Source organism: Dermochelys coriacea, chromosome 1, assembly GCF_009764565.3.
Source record: "Dermochelys coriacea isolate rDerCor1 chromosome 1, rDerCor1.pri.v4, whole genome shotgun sequence".
NCBI classification, from domain to species: Eukaryota; Metazoa; Chordata; order Testudines; family Dermochelyidae; genus Dermochelys; species Dermochelys coriacea.
This window is the reverse complement of record NC_050068.2, coordinates 75,144,663-75,169,830: the sequence shown is the minus strand read 5'-3', so window position 1 is coordinate 75,169,830 and position 25,168 is coordinate 75,144,663. Positions and strand designations below refer to the sequence as shown.

Below are 25,168 nucleotides of genomic sequence, written 5' to 3'. Positions count from 1 at the left end.
TGCACTATTGAGCACCACCCCCACAAAGTTACAAACAAAGACACACACCATTGCAAATACAGCAGACCAATCAGGGTTCAAAAGCAGTTATGTCAAAACAAACATCCTTGAAACCCAGAGATATCAAGCTCTGACCTCATATTAGAATGCAAAAAAGTGCATCCACAGCATTCACTAAACTCATCAACAAATGGAAATGAAAGATACAATGTATCAGACCATTGAGAATTTTCAACTCAAATGTAATTTTGGTGTCAAAATACCAAGACTCTGCAAGAGCTAGAGATCTATTAATATGTTAGATAGAAAACTAGATGTCTTTCAAAACAAGTGCCTGCAAAAGATTCTGGGCATTGTATAGAGGGACTTTAATCACCAATGAAGAATCTGAGGAATTCCCAGCCTGCAGCTTATCTCCACTAGAAATAGAAGGGAGTGATGGACATGTTTGGGATGTATAGTCTGGATGTTAAAACAGTCTCTCACATGAAGCTGTCAAGTGGAAGTCAACTGGTGTGTGGAAATGAAGGAGCCCAAGACAAATCTTAAAAGAACACTTAGCAAGGGTCGCAGAACAGTCATTCTCAATACCATAGAGCAGTGGTCGGCAACTTGCACCCGGCAGGCCGCACGCAGCCCATCAGGCTAATCTGCTGGCGGCCTGCAAGACAGTTTGTTTACATTGACTGTCCGCAGTCACAGCTGCCCACAGCTCCCAGTGGCTGTGGTTCGCCATTCCCTGCCAAAGGTAGCAGTGCCTGTGGATGGTCAATGTAACCAAACTGTCTCATGGCCTAGCAGTGGATTATCCTGATGAGCCACGTGCAGCCCGTGGGTTGCAAGTTGCCCACCACTAACATAGAGCATATGTAAGCAGAGGTTAATGACAGAAAGGGATGGAAGAGACTAGTTTCCACTCTGTGACAACTTTGTCATGAGAGGTATGTAATAATAAAAATCAATTATTCACCTGCATGTAACTGATACCATTGTGTCTGCACTCCACTCCACTCCACCCCACCCCACTCCAATATTTTTATATACAGATCATGTAAGAGATTTTTTATAAAGTTTTCAGATGTAGTTTTTAGACATTTCTTAACCTGCTATGCACTAAAATGTATTCCAAGTGTCACTCCATCCTCTTTACCCTGGACCAATATCAGTTTTTCAACTGCTGATCTCAGACACCTAATAATGAGAGAGAGTTGTCATACTGTCTTTTAAAGTGTGAGCATACCAACTAATGAGAGCCCAGAGCCCAGCATTTCTTTCATGCTCATTATATTTATATGGGCAAGACACCACAGTATAGTGTAAGAGTCCTTCATTTCATTTTGATTTTCAAGAATAAGGTTATATATGTACTAAAGCAATTATTTAATGTTGGAAGCCAGATTAAGAATTTCTAACTAGTTTCCAGAGCCTGTTTGTAATTTAAAGAATCATAGTAGTTGGAGCAGAGAAACCACGTGTCCATTAACTAGAAATGAATTATCATCATTCTCTTTTGAAAAGCAGTTGTGCCATGCAGATGGCACATATTCCAAAAAGCTCTCTGTCAGTGGTAGCTGTGCATTGACAGATAATGCTTATTAAAATATCAGATAAATACGTGCACAAGATGCAGCACGTAGATTTACAATCTAAAATGCTCCTTGCAGTACAATAAGCTTTAAAAATCATGTCACCACACTTCACTATTTCATGATGCCAACAAAATGGCCTTTTCAGAAGCAAATGAAGGGGGTATCTATCTACAAGCCAACAATGGTCCTCTCCCATCTCTAAATACTAAATCCCTGTTTGCAATGCCAGCAGGGTGAAGGACAAGATATACCAGTGGAACTTAGTTTTGTGAACAAAACAATGGGTTATTGTGAAGGGAAACAAAATCATGGGGAATAAAAGACAAATGAGAATGCTGGGGGTGTTTACATATTATTATAGGCACCATAAAAATAACTAAGATAAATAGAAAGATGTCTCATATTCTTTAGTCCCATAAAGAAAACATTTACCATGTCATATTTCGTGGAACAGAGTCCTGCTTTGACTCCTACTTTATGGTCACAATACTAGTGTAAGCAGAGTCTGGATGAGCTCTCCCCTGACATCTAGTGGTGAGCTGTGGAAAAAGACTTCAGAAACTTATCTTGTTTGCATGGACACACCCACTCTGCCTAGGTGCTACACTTGATGGGACTGCTTGCCCAAATGATCACTTGTGGCTAGTGATGGATCCCCAGTTTCCTTGTTATTGGGGAAGGAGTAATAAAGGGTTGTTATCCTTGTTGTGTGAACCGAGGGTGACAGAAGTGTACCTGGCATATCCCAATGGAGGGACTCACCCTCAACTGAACAGCACTCGCTAGGCAGGGGACATGGGTTCCAAAGCCCAATGAGTTGAGAAGGGGGTGTGTGGGTTTTGTTTAAGGGTTTTAGACATCATTTGATCCCTCTTTTCTCTGTGGTATAATAAAAGAACTAATTTAGACTCAATCAAGAGTCTTGTTACACACTGCAGAGCTAAAATCACTGATACCCAGGTCTAAGTATTAGACCTGCTTTGGACTGTGTTTCTATTGCAAGAGGTTATGCAGTGTGCCCCAGGAATGAGGCTCTTCCACTAACAGTTGAAATCACTGAGAGCTGTATTAAGTGTGGGGAAGGGCTGAAGACATCTTGGTGAGTGGAGAGGCATTGCAAGTGGCTAGCAGAGAGGTGTGACCAACAGGGCAGTTGGTGGAGAGGTGTAGCAAGTGGGTGGCTAGTGGAGAGGCACAACCATCAGGGAGGCTGGCTGAGAGGCGGGGTAAGTGGCTAGCAGAGTGGCTGGTGGTGAGGTGTGGCAAGCAGCCAGCAGAGAAGCTAGTGGAGAGGACCAGAGTAGAGCCCTGCAGAGGCATGGCAATTGGCCAATGGGTGACGAGTGAGTGCCCGAGCAGTGCAGTGTGTAAGGTACCTCCTTACCCCGCCCCCCCACTGCCTTCCACACAGGGTGGGAGTTGAACTCTGTGGATGAACCTCTGAATTCTGGGACTGCACTGGCCAAGGACAGCAAATGTGAGTGGGGTACAGAAAAGGGATGGGAATGTTAAAAGGACTTTTCAGTTGCTGGACTCAAGACCCTGAGGGGAAAAGGACATTTCCCAACTTACTTGGAGGGTGGGTCTTTTACTCATGGTTTGTGTTTATGAGCCCTAGGTGCAGTGTTTTCCCAAATTAATGCTGAGTTAATTCCCTCCTTTTATTAAAAGCTTTTGCTACACTCAGACTCTGTGCTTGTGAGATTGGAAGTATTGCCTCTTAGAGGTGGCCAGGGATTGGTGTGTAATTGTCCCAGGTCACTGGTTGGGGATTCGGGCCGGTCTTGTGTTGTATTGTTGAAAAGGAACCCCTAGATATTGAACACGGACCTTGCTGCTGCTGCCGCCACCTGGCAAAAGAGTTACACTAGTTTACCGTGTAATATTATAGAAGCTTATGGATTTCAATCATACTAAAGCAAGTGTTCAAACTCATACCTATTCTATGTCAGTAACCCACATGCATGTCTAATCCCATTGGAATTAATGATGATGGAAAAGATGACGTAAAATAATTTAATCTTTTTCATCACTTTTTTATTAACATTTTATGTTTCTGGTTAGTTCTTAAATGGTATGTATGGCCAATAGGAACTGCTTTCAGCTAGTGTGGGTGCTATATGGTTCTCCTTGCCTTAAAGGAGACAGGACAGGTATATATAAGCATTTTAATGTGGTATGGACAGAGTGGGTTATATTTTATCTGTCATATATATATTTACCGCCTATCAAGATAAGGTAACATATTTCCCAAGAGATAGTTTCAAGATGATTGATCTGTTTCAAGAGTTCAAGCTAGTTACAAATACAAGTGCCTATTTCACAGCTGCTAGTGACTATATTGACAATGGTTATAGCATAAAAAAAGGCCTGGCATCAAACACTCTCTTATATTCTGGTCTTATAGTAATGAAAAATTTAATCACTGCAAATGCATAAACTATTAAGACATTTGAGATTTGCAACTAAGTCTCCAGTGACAGGCAACCAAGGATCATATAGAGGAGGGGATTATCAGTCCTACACAGTTGACAGTATTAGTAATACAACTGTAAGATTGTTAGAACTTGGCTCTCTCTCCCTCTGGATAGTCATCAGCCTTTTGTAAATGGACCCAACTGCCAGATGGTCTCAGCTGAGTCTGTCATTCTTCCTTGCTCTGTGTTTCTAGGGTGCACTTCTGACTGCTTTCCAAGCCATTCTTTGGGATATAGTACTCTGCAGTCCCGCCACCCAGATGCCAGACCTCCCAAACCCCATAGTTGTTTGCACATGCTCCATTAAAGTTCCACCTATCCATGGCCCCTCTGGGTTCTAGTATAATTCTTTCTAGGACAACATGACAAGAAGGCCAGGAACACAGGTTTATCCATTGAATTTCTTAACCACAGTCATTTAAAGTTCTAGAGAGTTACATACCTTTGCAAGACTTTTACAGACCTTTGTGAGTTGCACTACGCCCCTGTCTGATCTTACCCTTTCAGTGAGTCCAAGGTCTTGTTAGCGTTTCAGGCCAGGCAGACTCCTTTCTTTCTTCACTCTCTCTCCAGTCTGATCTTTTTGCATGATTGTGGACTGCTCCCTCTAACTGAGAAGCACCTCTTCTTGAATACATTCTCTGTCACTTTCTGTCATGTGTTCCACTGGCATGTTTGTCCTTCCCTTCCCTCTTGGCCCATCCAGGTCTTCTATGTAGACAGTCCATTATTCCATGTGGGTGGGCCAGTAGTTGACAGTCAATAGCTTTTGATTATTGTCTTGATGGCTTCTCAGAGATCATTCTTCAACTGAGATGTCAAGCATCTTTCCTGGGCAGGGTAGCTGACTGGAAAGCATTATAATGATTTGTTAGACATAAAGTTTACCACAGAGTTCAAAATGGATGGCTTAATCCAAAATGGAGGTTACAATATAAAATGGAGTTCACAGTTTGACCTAGATATATCGTACCCATCACAAGGGAATCCCAGAGTAAGTTACAAAAGTTCCATAATGATTTCCTGGATTTTAAATTAATGAGAATAACTTCTTAGTTTATATGCCCTCTGACTGGTGGAATTCTGGTCCAACTTGCCTTGTTGGAGTCTATATTTAATGGATTACATGGTGCCCTTGATCTGCAAAGGTTTGTGTGCAGATACATAAGATACAATGATTTCCTGTTTAAGGTTGGGTCAGGAGTTCCATTGTAAGCTTTATTCTGGAACCTCCCCTGGACCAACTTTTGAACTAAGTACATGAGCTCTCTGAATTTGTGAGTAATGTAGAGTAGAAGATATTTTTTCTGATAACTCTAAGATTTAGAGTTTTTACCAATTATTTAACACAAAAAGGATTAGCACTCTAGAAATGTTATTGCGATCTCATATTTTTGCCTTTATTTTCTCAGCACAGGATGTAAATTTAAACTGCTGAATTGTTATATGTTTAGTTTCATTGACATATTTAAAAATAGGAAACTTTGAAAGCCACAGTGTTTATTAAAATGGGAGAGAGAGAGAGAGGGAGAGAGAGAGAATAAAAATATTTTTTCATTACTAGATATATCCCTATCAAAAGAGCCCAGGCTTAAAAATATAAATGGGTCAACCTGCATTGAAAAATGTTCCTGTGAAATACCCTGAATGCAAACATGTACATTGTGATTATCTGACATTGAAAGGGATATGCTTATATTAATTAAAAAATTCTCAATATCCAGCACTTAGACAATTTTATAACTCTGTCCCTGTATCTGCATCACTGTTTTAGGGCCCAATTTAATGAAGGGTAATCTTTCCTATGAATGTAATGAAAGTTGAACCTGACGTTTAAAAAAGTTATCTAACATTATATATTTGACTAAACATATATATTTGTTCTATAGTATCAGGTTTGAGTCATTATAACCTGAACAGTTCCTATTTGACTATGGCATAGCTGATTTAAGAGCTCTCTTTAATTTGTTCATGAAGCATTTTTGTTTCTAATATTTGTCTAAGGCTACATGGAATTATTTAAAAAAATGTGGTATTAACAGGAAGTACTTCTTCACACAAAATATAGTCAAACTTGTGGATCTTATTGCCGTGGGATGTTCTGAAAACCAAAAGTATAACTGGGTTAAAAATTTTTTGATAAATTCATGTAGGTTAGATCAATCAATGGATATTAGGCAAGATGGTCAGGGATGCAATCCCCTGCTCCTGGTGTTCCTACACCTCCAGATGCAGAAGCTGGGATTGGATGACAGAGGATGGATTATTCAGATTTGCCCTGTTCTGTTCATTCCTTCTGAAGCATCTGGCACTGGCCACAGTCAGAGACAGGATACTAGATTACATGGACCATTGGTCTGACCCAGCATGGCTGTTCTTATTTTCTCATTCACTTTGCTTATCAAGAAAAGATTGCAATTTGGATGTGCATATGTACACGGGGTGCTATAAAAAACTTTTGATATATCAAAAGAGACATAGAAACACAGTGGTCACACATAAAAGACTTCTACTGGATTATAAAACATCATCACATGTGTTTGGCCATAACCAGTGGTAAATTATAGAACTATGTGGTATACTGAATTCACCATGCATTGTGACCACTGCCGATGAGAGAGAAAGATTAAGTTAGTGTAGTATTGAGGCTTAATCTGCATGATTTTGGCCTAATCAAATGTTTTATTCACAACTGATGATGCCACAAATGTGCTACCCAAGTCCTCTTAGAAAAGTCCAAGAAAAACTCCCCACACCACAGCTTCATGTGTTTTCTAAATGCCACATATTTTAAAGAAGAAAGGCTATTATAGAAAAGTTTCATTGTCCAATTCTCAAACATTTACTATTCAGTGTAGTGCTTACAGTCATGACTATTTTCACTAGACAATATGGAATTAGTCATGATGTTAAGCATTATGCTTGATAGTATGTGTTTGCAGGATCAGACCTTTATATTGTTTGAACATTTTTGGGGGGACATATATTATGTGCACTGGTAAAGACAGATTTCACCGTGATTTCAAAAATGACTCCTGATTTTGCATGTTTCAATTTTTTGTTGCCCTATTTAAGACCCCTATTTAAGGGGCCTGGTCATCAGAAACTGGTGTTCAGCACTTTCTAAAGTTCAGGTTCCTTTAAGATGTCTCAAGTATGTATATGTTGGTGTTGCCCACTCATGAGGTATAGGAAGTAGGAGCTTAGCAGAGGGTTGTGCGACTTGTACAGTAGGCAGTGCTCAAAAAGGCCTGCTTGCTTACACTACTGGAATAGCTGAACCAATGAGTCATCCACAGGAGTAGGCCAAGATAACAGATTTCTAACCATGCTGATGAGTCTCACTTCTGCATGCATGTTGTTAATTCCCATTTGACTTTCAGACCTGCCACATGTCCTTGTTGTCCATCAACAGTAGATTTTCCCATTATTCATGTTTGCTGCATCTTTCAATTTAGCTAATGTGTCCACTTATCATTCAGTAATTTTGAAGAACATTGCACATTAAAATATTGTGAAAATTACTAAAATGTTTTACAGTAAGTATAGTTCCTGATGAATATGCTCTGGCTGAATCACTTAAAATGGTTCACCAGGCTTGCCCAGTAAAACCCTCTTCATATTACTATCTCCCTCAAACACACTCTTCTCTCTTTATTTGAAATGAAAGAGATAGATATGAAGAATAATATATTAAAAATGTCAATTTCCATCATGTCAAGCATGCTATCAAGTTTAATGATAGTATTTGTTTAATGCAATAGTGCTTTTTGTTAATCTCTATTTCCAAGATTGCATTAGTAATACAGATGCTTCAAGAGATTATGGAAATCCTTTTTGTATGATTAATGCTTGCTGGCATTAAAACTCCTTAGCCATATTACCAAAAGTATCATGTTATCAAGGTTCAGGAATGACATCCCAACATTTTGTTTAACTCAAAGGCCACCAACCCTTATATTCAGTGACTCACTTTTCTTATAACTGGACCAAATTATTAGTTACAGCTTGATTCACTCTCAGGGTTTCTCTTGAGGAAGGCAGACTTCAGAATTCCAATGTAAGGAGGTTTAACCATAAAGAAGAATACTGTTTGCAAGTTCCTCTCCTTTGAGGGACCAGAAGTTTACCAGTACAGAATGCAAAACAGCTAGCAAGGACGGGACAAGGTCAGGCTACCCACAACATGCACTGATTCAGCATAGCTATCAATCTACTTTGTGGCTGCTTCTGTGGAGTCTAGCCAGCGTTCTAAGCCCCTCATCAGTGGGTCACGACTTGCAGTAGTATCTGTCTCCTGTCCCCTACTAGAGAGTGCCTTGGCTGGCATTGCTGCCCCCAAAGAGGCATATCAAGCCCATGCACAGTGCTGCACATAGCTAATGCTATATGTCTCTATGCCATTGAGGAATTTTTTATTCTTCTACTATTTGTAATGTGTCTAAATTACATGTGATACAATGACAATATGTAATTAAAGGAGTGATATGCATGTTCAAAGAGATCTCTCACACATTAATCTCTTGATGCATAATTCAGTTCTAATTAATATAATAGCTCTTAATGTAGTATTAGCAATGTTGGGAGCAAACGTGTATTAGTGACAGAAAACAGGAGAGAATAGTGGCAAATAGATGCTGATGGATAAAGTGGGAAAGGACACAGAGGACATAGGTGACACAAGAGGACACAGGTGAGCAGTAATTTGAACAGCTGGATAGTGACTTTCAGAAATAATTCCCCATCTGAAGAAAAACAGAGAAAGAGAAAGTCTGTTTATTGCCCTTGGCACCATTTGGTTATTGAGACTCAGCTCTAGACACAGTGTTACTGAGACCTTTATAAATACTGGGGCTAGATACTTTTCTAGACCTCTGCATGGAGAACTTACATTTCCAAGGATTCCTGTTCCCTGTTCCATTTCACCAGCTTAGTGGCTATAATGAAACCGATGCTGACAGGTGGTCTCAAGCTCCCACTCCCGCACAGCCATTGTGTGAAGGGGAATGTGCAAGTTAGTATTAATTTTTGTTCAGAATCCCCATTCATAGATTCCAATGTGATCATCTTGTCCAGGGGTTCCCAAACTTGGTTCGCGGCTTGCTCATGGCAAGCCTCTGGCGGGCGGCGAAACACTTTGTTTGCCTGAGTGTCCGCAGGTTTGGCCAATCGCAGCTTCCAGTGGCCACGGTTCACCATTACCAGCCAATCGGAGCTGCAGGAAGTGGTAGTCCAGCCTGGACCACTTCCTGCAGCTCCCATTGGCTGGGAACGGTGAACCACAGCCATTGGGATCTGTGAGCAGCCGTACCTGAGGATGCTCAGGTAAACAAAGCATCTCGTGGCTCACTAGTGGTTTACCATGAACAAGCCGTGAACCAAGTTTGGGAACCCCTAATCTAGTCTGACCTCTTGTGTAACACAGACCATAGAATTTCCCAAAAATTTCCTAGAACATATCTTTTAGAAAAAAATAATAGTGACTTAAAATATGTTTAGTGATGGAGAATCCACCATGACCCTTGGTAAGTTGGTCCAATGGTTAATTACTCTCACTGTTAAAAAAATGCCTTATTTCCAGCTTGAGTTTGTCTAGCTTCAACTTCCAGCCATTGTACCTTTCTCTGCTAGATTGAAGACCCTGTTATTAAATATTTGTTCCTCATGTAGTTACTTTTAGATTGTAATCAAGTCACCCATTAACCTTTCCATGGGGCCATAGGAGATGATCTGTGCCCCTGTCCCGACCCTACCTCCTTCCCACTTTACACAGGGGACACCATGGGGCCCTGGGGTAAGTTGATTCAGAGGTGCGCTCCTCTCTTATATGTTCATTTAGATAACAAAAAGCAGAATTTGGCCTCTTACAAACAAACTTCAAAAAATTCAAAAAAAGGAAGAGAAGATTTAGTGCTAAAATAAGGGCTGATGTTGAATCAATAGATAGTTATTTACAGACTTAATCAAGATCTTCCAATCTGATTTTTGTCTTTCTGTGAATACCTCTAATGAACTGAATGGTGTTTAAAGTTAATCTTGTTTGCTTTAAATGACATTGCAACAACCTGCAAATCAGTATTGTCTTTTCTGATTCAAAGTCTGCCAGCTTCATTTCATATAGTATAAGGACAGAGTTTCTCTCTCTCTCTCACACACACAGACACAGACACACACACACAGTTCTCTCTCTCCCCCTGTCACTCTTTCTCTCCATATTAAAGAAAAAAGGAATCTCACTTTTCATGTCCCCTTGAATGAATTAACTATGTTTTTTGGCTATTTCACTTCGAGCATTTAACTGTCATAGGGCTGAGCATGGGCCATTTCATACATTTGAAATAACACATTGTCTCATTGGAGATAGCAGTGCCATTTGTTTTCATTTTGCCAGGATGTTGCTCTTCAGATTGAAATATATATTAAAGGGAAAAGTCCAACTTTCTGGGAAATATAAACCAACAGATGAGCTTTCTTAAACCACATTTTATTTGAACCTCAATCTCTTTCTAGGAAGGGAATGATAGATTATCAAATATATATTGAGATATATGTTGATTGAATTATTGTAGTCCTAGAGAAGACAGTAAGTGTGATAGTAAGAACTCTTGTTAATATTTAGGCTTTATTATATAGGACTTTCTTTTTAGATTTTATGCATTTTTCTCAGGTAGGGTCATGCAAAATATTTCATATGAATATATAAAAATCCTTTTTGCTATTTTTATATGAGATGGAAAATACACTATATAATTTCTTAGGAAAAGCTTTGCCAACTAGATAGCCAGATCTGCTTTCAGCTCTGCAAAATTTAATGGCCAAATTAATAGAAATCACTGGACTTACACAAGGGATGAATTTGACCAGTGTGTGCCTCTAAATGCTGAAGACCATGACTGAAGTACACCTCACTATGCTTGTTGATCTCATTATAGGTGTGTTCCTTGTGCCAATGAGTTCTCATTGTTATGATACAGAGACCAAGGCAAGAGAGAATTAGAGTCCAAAAATTGTATCCCTTACCATGGCTGGAGTGAGGACAAGCGCCACAGATGGGTAAGTCACCTTTTGTGCCTAAGTTTCCCCAGTTACAAAATAGTGAACATTTTAAAATAAAATATATCTCCTAATGTATTTCACTTGGAGTTGCATGTATGTGGATAAGGGCAGAATTTTTCCTCAAGTGGCAGTTATACTTAACCTATATAAATAATTTAGATCCCCTGATGAATGCCTGAATTTGGGCATTTGTGTGCACATACATTACACAGGTATGAACATAAACTTTACCTACGCACATACAAAATATGGAACATGGGAATTGCCGTATTTGATCAGAGCTCTCTCTTGTCCAACATCCTATCTTTGGTAGTGGCCCAGTACTCAGATGCTTCAGAGGAAGGCATAAGATTCCCATAGAAGATAGATGTGATCTCATGCTGATCTCTAATAGTTAGATATTGTCTTAAAATCTGAAGCATAAGGTTTAATATCTCTTCCAGGTTTTGTTATTAATTATAAAAACTTTAGATGTTCTCATTATCTATGTAACTGGACAATACTTTTTAAAATCTTGTTAAGTTCTTGGCCTCAATGACCTCATGTGGCAGTGAGTTCCACAGTCTAATTATACACTGTGTAAAAAAGGAGTTCTTTTGTCAGAGTTGAATTTGCCACCTATTAATTTCTTTTAATGTCCCCTTGTTCTTGTGTTATGTGACAGGGATAGTGTGTGCATACTTTTTCACCTGCCCTTTTGATAGATTCTTTGTGGTTATCTGCCTTACCCCTTCTGACTAGAAGCTTCCTGAAACATCAGACAAGCTCCCCCTAACTTAAGTCATATAAGGTAAGGCAAACTGCCACTATGTTGAGCCCTAGCTGCATCAATTTTGAAAAGTGAAGGTTGAGGCCAGAAGAGAAGCAAATTAGCCCCACTGTGTATCTCAAAATATAAGTGGTGGTTACTAATAAGGATAAGCAAGGAATGGGAGCATAGAAGTGTAATGGTGGGAAGTCTGTGGACAGATGCTTTGTACTCTTGCAGGGTGAAGGAATGCAATGAGGGGAACTTTTGCTTAGTTTCTAAAATCAAACCTCCAGAGAGGTTGGAATGATATCATACCCAGAAATACAATGACATGCACAAATTTTGCACCATCACCTACAAATGTTACCCATTGCTCCATTTTTAGGATAAATATTATGAAATAACTGTTTAAACTTTTGGGTCATGATTATCAAGAGATAATGGGTAATCCAATACTTTCTTCAGAATGGTTTGAGTATGTTGCACTGCAAAGGCTTAACTCCTAAAGAGCAGGTAGGGGTTTCAAACCACAAAAACTCACAGATCTCCTGAGATCTCCCATTGTATTGCCTAATAGTATTTGCAGGGTATATATGAGTATATATGCTCTGGGATAGGAAGAAAAGTTCAGGTAGTCCAAGCTGATTAAACCTATTTTTTTAATCCCAGTAATTTTTATTTACATTTTACAAACAGCTGCTATATCTCGGCAATAAAGTTATTCAAGTAAGTGATATACAGTGGATATGTTTACAAAGAGTTTTACCAGGGAAACTGAATTTGTACATCTGTTTCATTGGTGCAATTGTTTCCACTGAGGTTAATGGAGTTACAGTGGTGTAACTGAGAAGGAAATCTGATCTTCAGGGTTTATGGTAATACCTATTATAAAAATTCAGTTTTAACCAGTGATTCACAGCTAGCTCCCTAATTTAGAACTAATATCTCTATATATAGCAATGTACATAGTTGGATGAAAAAAATAAGTATGTTTTCCAAAAAATGTAGAAAAAACTTTTTCATATTGTTCACTATTTTCTGTGAAATATTTTTTCAGTGAAAATTTGTTTTAAAGATTTTTGAAACATATGGGTCTTTTTGGTGGAGAGAAAACTCTCTAACTTTTTATCCTTTTTCCAGGAGAAAAGGGCGGGTTTTTTATTTTGTTTTTTTAAAAGCATGATTATTTCCCCCCACTTTCTCTCACTTTTTTTATACTATCCTCCCCCTTTTCAGTAAGGAACAAAGTGGGGGAAAAATAAAGTAAGTTTCTCCCATCCTGAGTGAAATTGAATTTTTCATTACAAATTCTTTTCATCATAAAATAAGAACTATTTACCAAAAATTATTTTTGTGAACATTTTTAGTTTTCATTGAAAAGGTAATTTCTGATAGAAAAAAAGGTAATGGAAAATTTTCCATCATCTCTAGTCATGTGTTGTATGTTATTTTAAGTATACCAGTAACCAGTAAGATCTACTCCCTGTTGGCATTCATTACTTGTGTATTTGTAAATGTCTGCTGTTTATTTAGAGCCACATTCTGCCAAACTTACTTTATGCTTACTTTGCAAGGCATTCCAGTGATTTGGAGTGGGTTACAGAATAAATGAGTACTCAATGCTAGAGAAAGGATTCTGACCAGCTCTTATGTGGCCACAGATGTGCAGAGGGAGTAAAGTGTTCCCTTCATTGCATAACGTCCTTAATCGCTGCCAGAGTTGCTATACTTTGGGACTGCAAGTGAGTTACTCTCACCCACACAGCAACTAATAGAAAAGGTAGTAGGCAGGGGCAGTAAATAGGCAGAGACATGACTCTACCATCCTAAAATCATGCCAGCAGAGCAGAATTATTTGGCATACTTTAAAGGGATGCAGAAAATTACCCATCCCTCCCTCCCACTACAAATGTGGAGAATTCAAGGAAGTATTGTGCTTCCTAGAAGCAGAATGACATCTGATTCCTCTCACCATACCCAGTGCAGGGCTGTCAATAAGACTATGTCTACACAAGGATAAAAAAACATATGGCTGGATTGGTCCGTTGACTTAGGCTTGCAGGGCTCAGCCTGCTGGGCTAAAAAGTCCTGGATGCTCGGGGTTGGCCTGGATCCCAAGCGCTGGACCCTACTAGGGCAGAGGGTCCCAGAGTTTGGCCTCCAGCCTGAGCTTGAATGTCTACACAGTGATTTTTAGCTCCATAGCCCGAGCCCTGCGAGCCAAAGTCAGCTGATCTGGGCCAGCCACAACCTTGCTGCAGGTCTTTTATCTTTGTGTAGATGTACCCGAAATGACACAATTTAGCCCTTACTTTGAGCAATCAAATTCACTATGCATCTCAATGCTCCAACTGTCTGAGTCTATGCTTAAATGGAAATGTTGTCAAATATAAACTTACTAATCAAGTCAAAGTCATTAATATGTGGATGTATTCAACTGATTAGAAGGAATATATAATGGACACATATATTCAGCAAATCATTTCAATTCCTGTGACAATGGTATTATCTATTTATAATTGCTTTTAAGTGTTTCTAGGGTACATATAATCCATCTAAAATATGAATACAACATTAGAAGATTTGTTTTGTTTGTGCTCATTTACAATAAATAGATTAGGGCAATTAATTGTAGACATTATACAAATTAAATCTAAACTAGCTTAAAGCACTAAACTCTCTGTAGGTTGTTTGGACATTATTCCCATAGAAATTGGAATATGAAGCACTGCAAACATTCATCTTATTCTGTGCAGAGGGAAAGTGTGAGGCAGTTGTTTACAGTGTGCAGATTGTATGTGACATGCAATATGTGGATGTGTATCTCTTTAAGAGCTGAGTGGGAAGCATGAAAAATGGTTCTCAATACTGATTGTACTCCTAGCCCAGATGACAACTCTGTGGGTATTTCCCTGGAGAGCAGTTTGAAATTGAGAATCATGGTAGTGCTTGAGCTAAGCTAGAAAAAGAGTATTGTCATTACCTACTATATAGGACCAAACTTCCTGTGGAATTCTGAAAATAACAAGCACTAGAACTTTTTATTTCTATGTTTTATTTTCACACAGTTTGTCAACCTAATAGCATATACAAAAGTAAATTATTGTACAGTGACAATCACTCCAACTACGAGCAACATGCTCTCTCTCATTCTTCCTTTATATACAGTATTTGTCTGTCTCAGCATTTATGCTGCAACTGTCTCCTTTGGTAAAGGTGTACCAAGCTCATGATAATTATGGCAGATCATGTATAAGTAATAGAGCTGACTAATCATAGGGTCCTCAGCACTTCAGTAGAGAGTGGGATAATGTTTAGTTTTTCTAATAAAATTTCTTGTCTGGATTTAGAGGAAAGCAATTCTGTACTTTACTGCTCCCTGTGTTAAACTTTTTTTTGTGGTTCCAAATACAGGGAAGAGCTCATTCTGTTCAGGCCAGCAGTATTGCCACTCCCAAATAGGCAAAAATTGTGAATCAGAACACTCCAAATCATCAGATAAAAAAATAAATCACATATTTTGGCCTACCTTTTGATTTTTCCTCACCTTTAGGGAGAAAGCATCCAACCCCAAATTGTATCTGATTATCTCATATTCAAAATTCAATCTTAAATACACAAAAAAATCAGAGGGAACTCAAAGATTCATAGATACTAAGGTCAGAAGGGACCATTCTGATCATCTAGTGCGACCTCCTGCACAGCGCAGGCCACAGAATCTCACCCACCCACTCCTATGAAAAACTTCACCAATGTCTGAGTTATTGAAGTCCTTAAATCATGGTTTAAAGACTTCAAGGAGCAGAGAAGCCTCCCTCAAGTCAATCATGCCCCATGCTACAGAGGAAGGTGAAAAACCTCCAGGGCCTCTCCAATCTGCCCTGGAGGAAAATTCCTTCCTGACCCCAAATATGGCAATCAGCTAAACCCTGAACATATGGGCAAGATTCACCAGCCAGATACTACAGAACATTTTTTCCTGGGTAACTCAGATCCCATCCATCTAATATCCCATCTCAGGGGATTAGGCCTATTTACCCTGAATATTTAAAGATCAATTACTTACCAAAATCTCATTATCCCATCATACCATCTCCTCCATAAACTTATCAAGTAGATTCTTAAAACCAAGTAGATCTTTTGCCCCCACTGCTTCCCTTGGAAGGCTATTCCAAAACTTCACTCCTCTGATGGTTAAAAACCTTCGTCTGATTTCAAGTCTAAACTTCCTGGTGGCCAGTTTATACCCATTTGTTCTTGTGTCCACATTGGTGCTGAGCTGAAATAATTCCTCTCCCTCTCCTGTATTTATCCCTCCGATATATTTATAGAGAGCAATCATATCTCCCCTCAACCTTCTTTTAGTTAGGCTAAACAAGCCAAGCTCCTTAAGTCTCCTTTCATAAGACAAGTTTTCTATTCCTCGGATCATCCTAGTATCCCTTCTCTGTACCTGCTCCAGTTTGAATTCATCCTTTTTAAACATGGGAGACCAGAACTGCACACAGTATTCTAGGTGAGGTCTCACCAGTGCCTTGTCTAATGGTACTAAAACCTCCTTATCCCTACTGGAAATGCCTCTCTTGATGCATCCCAAAACTGCATTAGCTTTTTTCACAGCCATATCACATTGGCAGCTCATAGTCATCCTATGATCAACCAATACTCCAAGGTCCTTCTCCTCTTCTGTTACTTCTAATTGATGCGTCCCCAACTTATAACTAAAATTCTTGTTATTAATCCCTAAATGCATAACCTTACACTTCTCACTATTAAATTTCATCCTATTACTATTACTCCAGTTTACAAGGTCATCCAGATCCTCCTGTATAATGTCCCGATCCTTCTCCGAATTGGCAATACCTCCCAGCTTTGTATCATCTGCAAACTTTATTAGTACAGTCCCACTTTTTGTGCCAAGGTCAGTAATAAAAAGATTAAATAAGATTGGTCCCAAAACCGATCCCTGAGGAACTGCACTGGTAACCTCCCTCCAACCTCACAGTTCGCCTTTCAGTAGGACCCGTTGCAGTCTCCCCTTTAACCAATTCCTTATCCACCTTTTGATGTTCATATTGATCCCCATCTTCTCCAATTTAACTAATAATTCCCCATGTGGCACGGTATCAAATGCCTTACTGAAATCTAGGTAAATTAGATCCACTGCATTTCCTTTATCTAAAAAATCTGTTACTTTTTCAAAAAAAGAGATTAGGTTGGTTTGGCACGATCTACCTTTTGTAAAACCATGTTGTATTTTGTCCCATTTACCATTGACTTCAATGTCCTTAATTAATTTCTCCTTCAAAATTTTTTCCAGGACCTTGCATACTACAGATGTGAAACTAACTGGCCTGTAGTTACCTGGATCACTTTTTTTTCCTTTCTTAAAAATAGGAACTATATTAGTAATTCTCCAATCATTCGGTACTACTCCTGAGTTTACAGATTCATTAAAAATTCTTGCTAATGGGCTTGCAATTTCAGGTGCCAATTCCTTTAATATTCTTGGATGAAGATTATCTGGGCCCCCCGATTTAGTCCCATTAAGTTGTTTCCGTTTCGCTTCTACCTCAGATATGGTAATATCTACCTCCATATCCTCATTCCCATTTGTCATGCTACCATTATCCCTAAGATCCTCTTTAGCCTTATTAAAGACTGAGGCAAAGTATTTGTTTAGATATTGGGCCATGCCTAGATTATCTTTAACCTCCACTCCATCCTCAGTGTTAAGCGGCCCCACTTCTTCTTTCTTAGTTTTCTTCTTATTTATATAACTATAGAACCTTTTACTATTGGTTTTAATTCCCTTTGCAAGGACCAACTCTACTCGACTTTTAGCCTGTCTCACTTTATCCCTACATGTTCTGACCTCAATTAGGTAGCTTTCCTTGCTGATCCCTCCCATCTTCCACTCCCTGTATGCTTTCTGCTTCTTCTTAATCACCTCTCTAAGATGCTTGCTCATCCACCTTGGTCTACAACTCCTTCCTATGAATTTACCTCCATTTACTCTCTCCTATATGCTAGAGTATGTGATTTGCCATTCACTCCCTCTCTATCCCTTTTCCTTTATAGACTCGAGGGCAGCTGCTACACTCATATCCTCCCTGCATACTCCTTCACTTTATCATGTCCCACACCTGTGCCCTGTATTCACTTGCCCCCCGTTTTTTCCTTTCTTCCCTCTCAAAGTTTCCTATTGATCACTTCCTCCTTCTCTGCCATACCATGTTCTACTGCACCCCTTCAGTCCTCCGCCCCCACTCTCTAGTCTGCCTTTTACCTGCCACTAGCCTCTTCCCTCTACTCCACTGTCTCCTCTGCCTCCAACCTACCATATTTCTCTGGCTCTTCATAATTTCCTGTCCAATTTCCTAATACTCTTCTCCTCCATACAACTCCCATTGTCCCATTCTTGGTGCTTCCACATTCTCCTGTTACTTGCCGTGCCTTCACGAGGTGACTGAAGGCCACCTGGCTTCAACTTCATTGGAATCAAAGGGAGCTGATATCCATCTTTGATGACAGTATCACTTCTGTATACAAAGGTTAAAGGAACAAGGCAGCCTACTGAAGGCAGCCTGTGGCTTCAGACCCATTGACAGCAATGGGAGGTGATGACCATTTTTCCAGTGGGCAGCCTCATTACTGCCAAAAAAGATCAAACAGACTTGTTGGCCAATCTGTTGACAGCATCCTGTGGTTTCCGTTCCATTAACAGTGATTGGGAGACTATGGCCATTTTGAATACGAGCCAGAGCGGGTAATAATGAGAAATTAATGAGAACCCCTAAAAACACCACAGATATTGTGAGACTTATGCAGGGCTGGCCCACAACATTTTGGCACTGGAGGTAGGGAGCTCAAATGACACCCCCTCACTTGGGCCAAAACTTTGAAAGGTCTCAATTCTGCCTTCTTCCATTTCTAGTTAAAATACTTTGTACCTTGGGGAAGTTTTAACCTAAGCTAGTAAAAATAAGCTAAGGTTTTTTTTCATGCAGGTCCCCACATCTGTACCCTAGAGTTCAGAGTGGGGAAGCAACCTTGGCATGATGGCAGAGCGGTGGCATTAACCTGAAATAATTTTGAGATCAATTTGATATTTTTTGAACAAGAAGCACAGATTTTAAAAAGGATTTTTTTCCCTTTGGGCTGCTAGAAAACAGGTTTTCAGCTGAAAGCAGTTAGAGTTGTTTTTTTTGTCTCTGCTTGGGGGCCAGAGCAGAGACAAAAAGGAATTGTCTTTAGTGAGCTGGAGTTTTCTCTACCTAAAGGCAGGGTAGTTAACCTCCTGGGGAATTACAAGGGAAATTCACAAGTCTTCACAGACCTGAAGAAGTTTTTTTTCTTTTTTTTTTTTTTAGCTAAGAGCAACTAGAGGGGTTTTCTGTCTATTTGCCTGGAGACAAGGTTGTTAGGGGTTTTTTTAAGGATTTTTCTGTAGGCTGATAATCACTATCAGAGAACATAGGTATCCAGTTACAGCACAGCAAAATTTTACAAGCCAAGTTTTTTGTTTGTTTTATTTCTAACTCTCGGGTGTAAAGTTAGTTAAAAACAGAGAGGAAAACATGACAGAGCCCAAAGCAGAAACAGCCAAAGAGGCTGCCCACAGGAGAGCTATGGAGGCAAAGGAAAAAGAAATGGAGGAAAAGGAAAAAGCCCAAGAGGCTGCCCAGAGGAGTGCTATGGAGACAAAGGAAAAAGAATGGAAGCACGCTGAGGAAGAAAGGGACGCTGCCCACAGGAGAGCTATGGAGACAAGTGAAAAAGAAATGGAAGAAAAGGAAAAAGAGAGGAGCATACACTGGAGATGGAGAAGGCAAAAGCTCAGCAGAATAGCAATCCTTCTCCAGGTACCGCTTCCCATCCCAGGAAGTTCTCCACCTACAAGGCAGGCGATGATACCGAGGCCTTCTTAGAAAAAATTGAAAGGGCCTGCCTTGGGTACAGCATCTCTACAGACCAATACATGGTAGAGCTGAGGCCACAACTCAGTGGACCCTTAGCTGAGGTGGCGGCTGAAATGCCTATGGAATACATGAACAAGTATGACCTGTTAAAACCAAGGCAAGAGTCAGAATGGGGCTAACACTCGAGCATTCCCGTCGGTGGTTCAGAGCCCTAAGGTGGAAACCAGACGTGTCATTTACCGGACATGCCTACCACATTTTGAAACATTGGGATGCTTGGATAACAGGAGCAAGTGTTAAATCTCCAGAAGATTTTCCCTTTCTAATGCAAATGTAGCAGTTCTTAGAGGATGTTCCTGAGGAAATAGAAAGATACATCCTAGATGGGAAGCCCAAAACTGTAATCGAGGCGGGGGAGATTGGAGCCAAATGGGTGGAGGTGGCAGAAAAGAAAAACACTGGTCGCAGTTGGAGCGGATACCAGAAGGGACAACCTCAGACCACACCCTACTACCGGGGGCAGCCCAAGGCCCCAACTACACACCAAGGAACTCTACAGACACTTATTGTCCCACCACACCGTCCTCCAGCAACCCATCTCGCCCCAGTGACCCGTCAGCTGGAAGATGTTTTAAATGTAATGAGCTGGGGCATGTAAAGGTCAACTGCCCCAAGAACCCCAACAGATTACAGTTCATTGCACTGGAATCACACCAGAGGTCCTCAGGCCCAGATACCCTTGGAGCGGAGGGAAACTGTGAGTGTGGGCGGGAAGAAGGTCACCGTGTGGAGGGACACCGGAGCACAGGTGTCAGCTATCCATGCTTCCTTAGTGGACCCCAATTTAATCAATCCAGAGATCCAAGTGACAATTCAATCCTTCAAGTCCAACTCTTTCAATTTGCCTAGAGCCAAGTTGCCTGTCCAGTACAAGGGCTGGACAGGAACGTGGACTTTTGCAGTCTATGATGATTATCCCATTCCCATGCTGTTGGGGGAAGACTTGGCCAATCACGTGAAGCTAGCCAAGAGAGTGGGAATGCTCACCTGCAGACAGGCTAAAGAAGCAGTCACGCCTAGCTCTGTTCCGGAAACTTCTACCAGGACCCGGTCAGAAATGATGGACTCGGACCCCAGGCCAATGTCTGCAACAGCAGTAGTGGATCCAGTCCCAGAGACCCAGACTGAGCCAGTCCCAGAACCGGAACCGGTGGAACAACCAGCACCAGACCCATTGCCAGCACTGAATCCAGTACTTGTAACCCAAACACCAGAGGACCCCACCGAACCTGAACTGGCAGCAGCTGATAAACCTACACCAGAGGCTCATCCAGAGCCTGAACCCCAACATATTTCACCAGCGGAGAGCGGTTCACAGTCAACGGAAACAGCCCCATCCCCTACATCGCTTCTAGAGGGACCAAGCTAAGGTCCACAATCCAATGAGGAACTGATGTCTCCAGTATAAAGGGAACAGTTCCAGACTGAACAGGAAGCAGATGAAAGCATTCAGAGAGCTTGGACGGCGGCATGAAGCAACCCACCGCCTCTCAGCTCTTCTAATCGATCCAGGTTGGTTGTAGAAAGAAGACTTTTATATAAGGAAGACTGGCATTCTCGGAGACAGTTGGTAGTTCCAACTAAGTACCAGGTCAAGCTCTTGAGCTTAGCCCATGATCATCCTAGTGGCCATGCTGGGGTGAGGAGGACCAAAGACCATTTGGGGAGGTCATTCCACTGGGAGGGAATGGGAAAGGATGTTTCTACCTATGTCAGGTCTTGTGAGGTATGCTAAAGAGTGAGAAAACCCCAAGACCAGGTCAAAGCCCCTCTCCAGCCACTCCCGATCATTGAAGTTCCATTTCAGCGAGTAGCTGTGGATATTCTGGGTCCTTTTCTGAAAAAGACACTCAGAGGGAAGCAGTACATACTGACTTTCATGGATTTTGCCACCTGCTGGCCGGAAGCAGTAGCTCTAAGCAACACCAGGGCTAAAAATGTGTGCCAGGCACTAGCAGACATTTTTGCCATGGTAGTTTGGCCCTTCAACACCCTCACAGGTGCAGGAACTAATTTCCTGGCAGGAACTATGGAGATCCTTTGGGAAGCTCAAGGGGTAAATCTCTTGGTTGCTACTCCTTACCACCATCAAACAAATGGCATGGTGAAGAAGTTTAATGTAACTGTGGGGGGCATGATATGTAAATTCGTAAATGAGCACTCCTATGATTGGGACCTAGTGTTGCAGCAGTTGCTCTTTGCCTACAGAGCTGTACAACATCCCAGTTTAGGGTTTTCACCATTTGAACTTGTATATGGCCGTGAGGTTAACGGTCCATTACAGTTGGTGAAGCAGCAATGGGAGGGGTTTACACCTTCTCCAGGAACTAACATTCTGGACTTTGTAACCAACCTACAAAACTCTCTCTGAACCTCTTTAGTCCTTGCTAAAGAAAACCTACAGGATGCTCAAAAAGAGCAAAAAGCCTGGTATGATAAACATGCCAGAGAGCGTTCCTTCACAGTAGGTGACCAGGTCATGGTCTTAAAGGCGCTCCAAGCCCATAAAAATGGAAGCGTCATGGGAAGGGCCACTCATGGTCCAGGAGTGCCTGGGAGCTGTTAATTATCTCATAGCATTCCTTCCTCCAACCGAAAGCCTAAGGTGTTCCATATTAATTCTCTAAAGCCCTTTTATTCCAGAGAATTTAAGGATTTTCAGTTTATAGCCCAGGGAGGAGATGACACTGAGTGGCCTGAAGGTGTCTACTTTGAAGAGAAAAGTGCTGGTTGCGTGGAAGAGGTGAACCTCTCCATGACTCTTGGACATATGCAGCGACAGCAAATCCAGGAGCTGTGCATTAGCTACATGCCGACGTTCTCAGCCACCCCAGGACTGACTGAATGGGCATACCACTCCATTGACACAGGTAATGCTCACCCAATTAAAGCCCAACCTTACCGGGTGTTTCCTCAAGCTAAAACTGCTATAGAATGGGAGACCCAGGATATGCTACAGATGGGTGTAATCCGCCCCTCTGGCAGTGCCTGGCATCTCCAGTGGTTCTAGTTCCCAAACGAGATGGGAGATACGTTTTTGTGTGGACTACCGTAAGATAAATGCTGTAACTCGCCCAGACAACTATCCAATGCCATGCACAGATGAACTATTAGAGAAACTGGGATGGGCCCAATTCATCTCTACCTTGGACTTAACCAAGGGGCACTGGCAGGTACCGCTGGATAAATCCGCCAAGGAAAGGTCAGCCTTCACCACACATCAGGCTGTATGAATTTAATGTACTTCCTTTCAGACTGTGGAATGCACCCGCCATCTTCCAAAGTCTTGTAGATGGTCTCCTAGCGGGATTAGGAGAATATGCAGTCGCCTACCTTGACGATGTGGCCATATTTTCGGATTCCTGGGCAGAACACCTGGAACATCTACAAAAAGTCGTCGAGCGCATAAGGGAGGCAGGACTAACTATTAAGGCTAAGAAGTGTCAAATAGGCCTAAACAAGTTGACTTACCTTGGACACCAGGTGGGTCAAGGAACTATCAACCCCCAATAGGCCAAAGTGGATGCTATCCAAAAGTGGCCTGTCCCAAAGTCAAAGAAACAAGTTCAATCCTTCTTCGGGTTGGCCGGTTATTACAGATGATTTTTATTGCAATATAGACAAATCGCCACCCCACTGACAGACCTAACCAAAAAGAAACAGCCAAATGCCGTTCAGTGGACCGAAGAGTGTCAGAAGGCTTTTAACCAGTTTAAAGTGACACTCATGTCTGAGCCTGTACTAAGGGCCCAGATTTTGACAAACCGTTCCTAGTAACCACAGATGCATCCGAGTGTGGTGTGAGAGCAGTTCTAATGCAGGAAGGACCGAATCAAGAATTCCACCCTGTAGTGTTTCTCAGCAAGAAGCTGTCTGAGAGGGAAAGCAACTGGTCAGTCAGTGAAAAAGAATGTTACGCCATTGTCTACGCTCTGGAAAAGCTATGCCCATATGTTTGGGGATGGCGTTTCCACCTGCAAACCGACCATGCTGCACTACAGTGGCTTCATACCGCCATGGGAAATAACAAAATACTTATTCGGTGGAGTTTAGCTCTCCAAGATTTTGATTTCAACATCCAACACATCTCAGGAGCGTCTAACAAAGTGGCTGATGCACTCTCCGTTGAAAGTTTCCCAGAATCAACTGGTTAAAATAGCCCTTGAGATGTGGAAAATATTGTTAGTCTTTATATTTTTGGTAGTATATTTAGAGGTGCATGTGTCTTATTGACTCTGTTTTCTCCCAGAGCTCCAGGAATAAATCCCAGCCAGTGTTTCACCCTATCTGTGATTTGGGGGTCATGTCATAAATATAAAGGGAAGGGTAAACACCTTTAAAATCCCTCCTGGCCAGAGGAAAAGCCCTTTCATCTGTAAATGGTTAAGAAGCTAGGATAACCTTGCTGGCACCTGACCACAATGACCAATGAGGAGACAAGATACTTTCAAAGCTGGAGCGGGGGGAGAAACAAAGGTTCTCTCTGTCTGTGTGAGGCTTTTGCCAGGAACAGAAAAGGAATGGAGTCTCAGTATTTAGTAAGTAATCTAGCTAGATATACATTAGATTCTGTTTTGTTTAAATGGCTTATAAAATAAGCTGTGCTGAATGGAATGTATATGCTTGTCTTTGTGTCTTTTTGTAACTTAAGGTTTTGCCAAGAGGGATTCTCTATGTTTTGAATCTGTTTACCCTGTAAGGTATTTACCATCCTGATTTTACAGAGGTGATTCTTTTACTTTTTCTTCAATTAAAATTCTTCTTTTAATAACCTGATATCTTTTTCATTGTTCTTAAGATCCAAGGGTTTGGGTCTGTGTTCACCTATGCAATTTGGTGAGGATTTTTATCAAGCCTTCCCCAGGAAATAGCATGTAGGGTTTGGGAGGATTTTTGGGGTGCAGATGTTTTTGAGTGGGCTTTTTCCCTGTTCAATATTTGTTAGACACTTGATGGTGGCAGCAATAAAGTCCAAGGGCAAAAGATAAAATAGTTTGTATCTTGGGGAAGTTTTAACCTAAGCTGGTAAAAATAAGCGTAGGGGGGTTTTCATGCAAGTCCCCACATCTGTATCCTAGTGTTCAGAGTGGGGAAGTATCCTTGACAATCCCAAATATACTGCTGTGTTACTTGAGCTGCATGAAACATTCTTCAACTGACTGTATTTCACAATCTAGCACCTGGTTAAAAAATTCAACTTTGAATTGTTGTTTGGGGTCTCGTATGGGATTATCCCATGCCTCGTAATCAAAATGTCGTCTTCTTCGGTGACTCTTGTATTCTTGAATGGGTGGGAAAATAGCTTCAGTGTGA

At 41.0% G+C, this 25,168-nt stretch overlaps 1 long non-coding RNA gene across 1 annotated transcript; it reads right to left on the bottom strand.

The window, feature by feature from the left end:
* Positions 1–8,562: 8,562 nt before the first annotated feature.
* Positions 8,563–20,520, bottom strand: LOC122457621. The gene is made up of 3 exons (XR_006277258.1): positions 20,359–20,520; positions 17,728–17,734; positions 8,563–8,573 (listed from the first exon to the last, which is right to left on the bottom strand). It is a non-coding gene; the product is annotated as an uncharacterized LOC122457621 (long non-coding RNA).
* Positions 20,521–25,168: the final 4,648 nt, after the last annotated feature.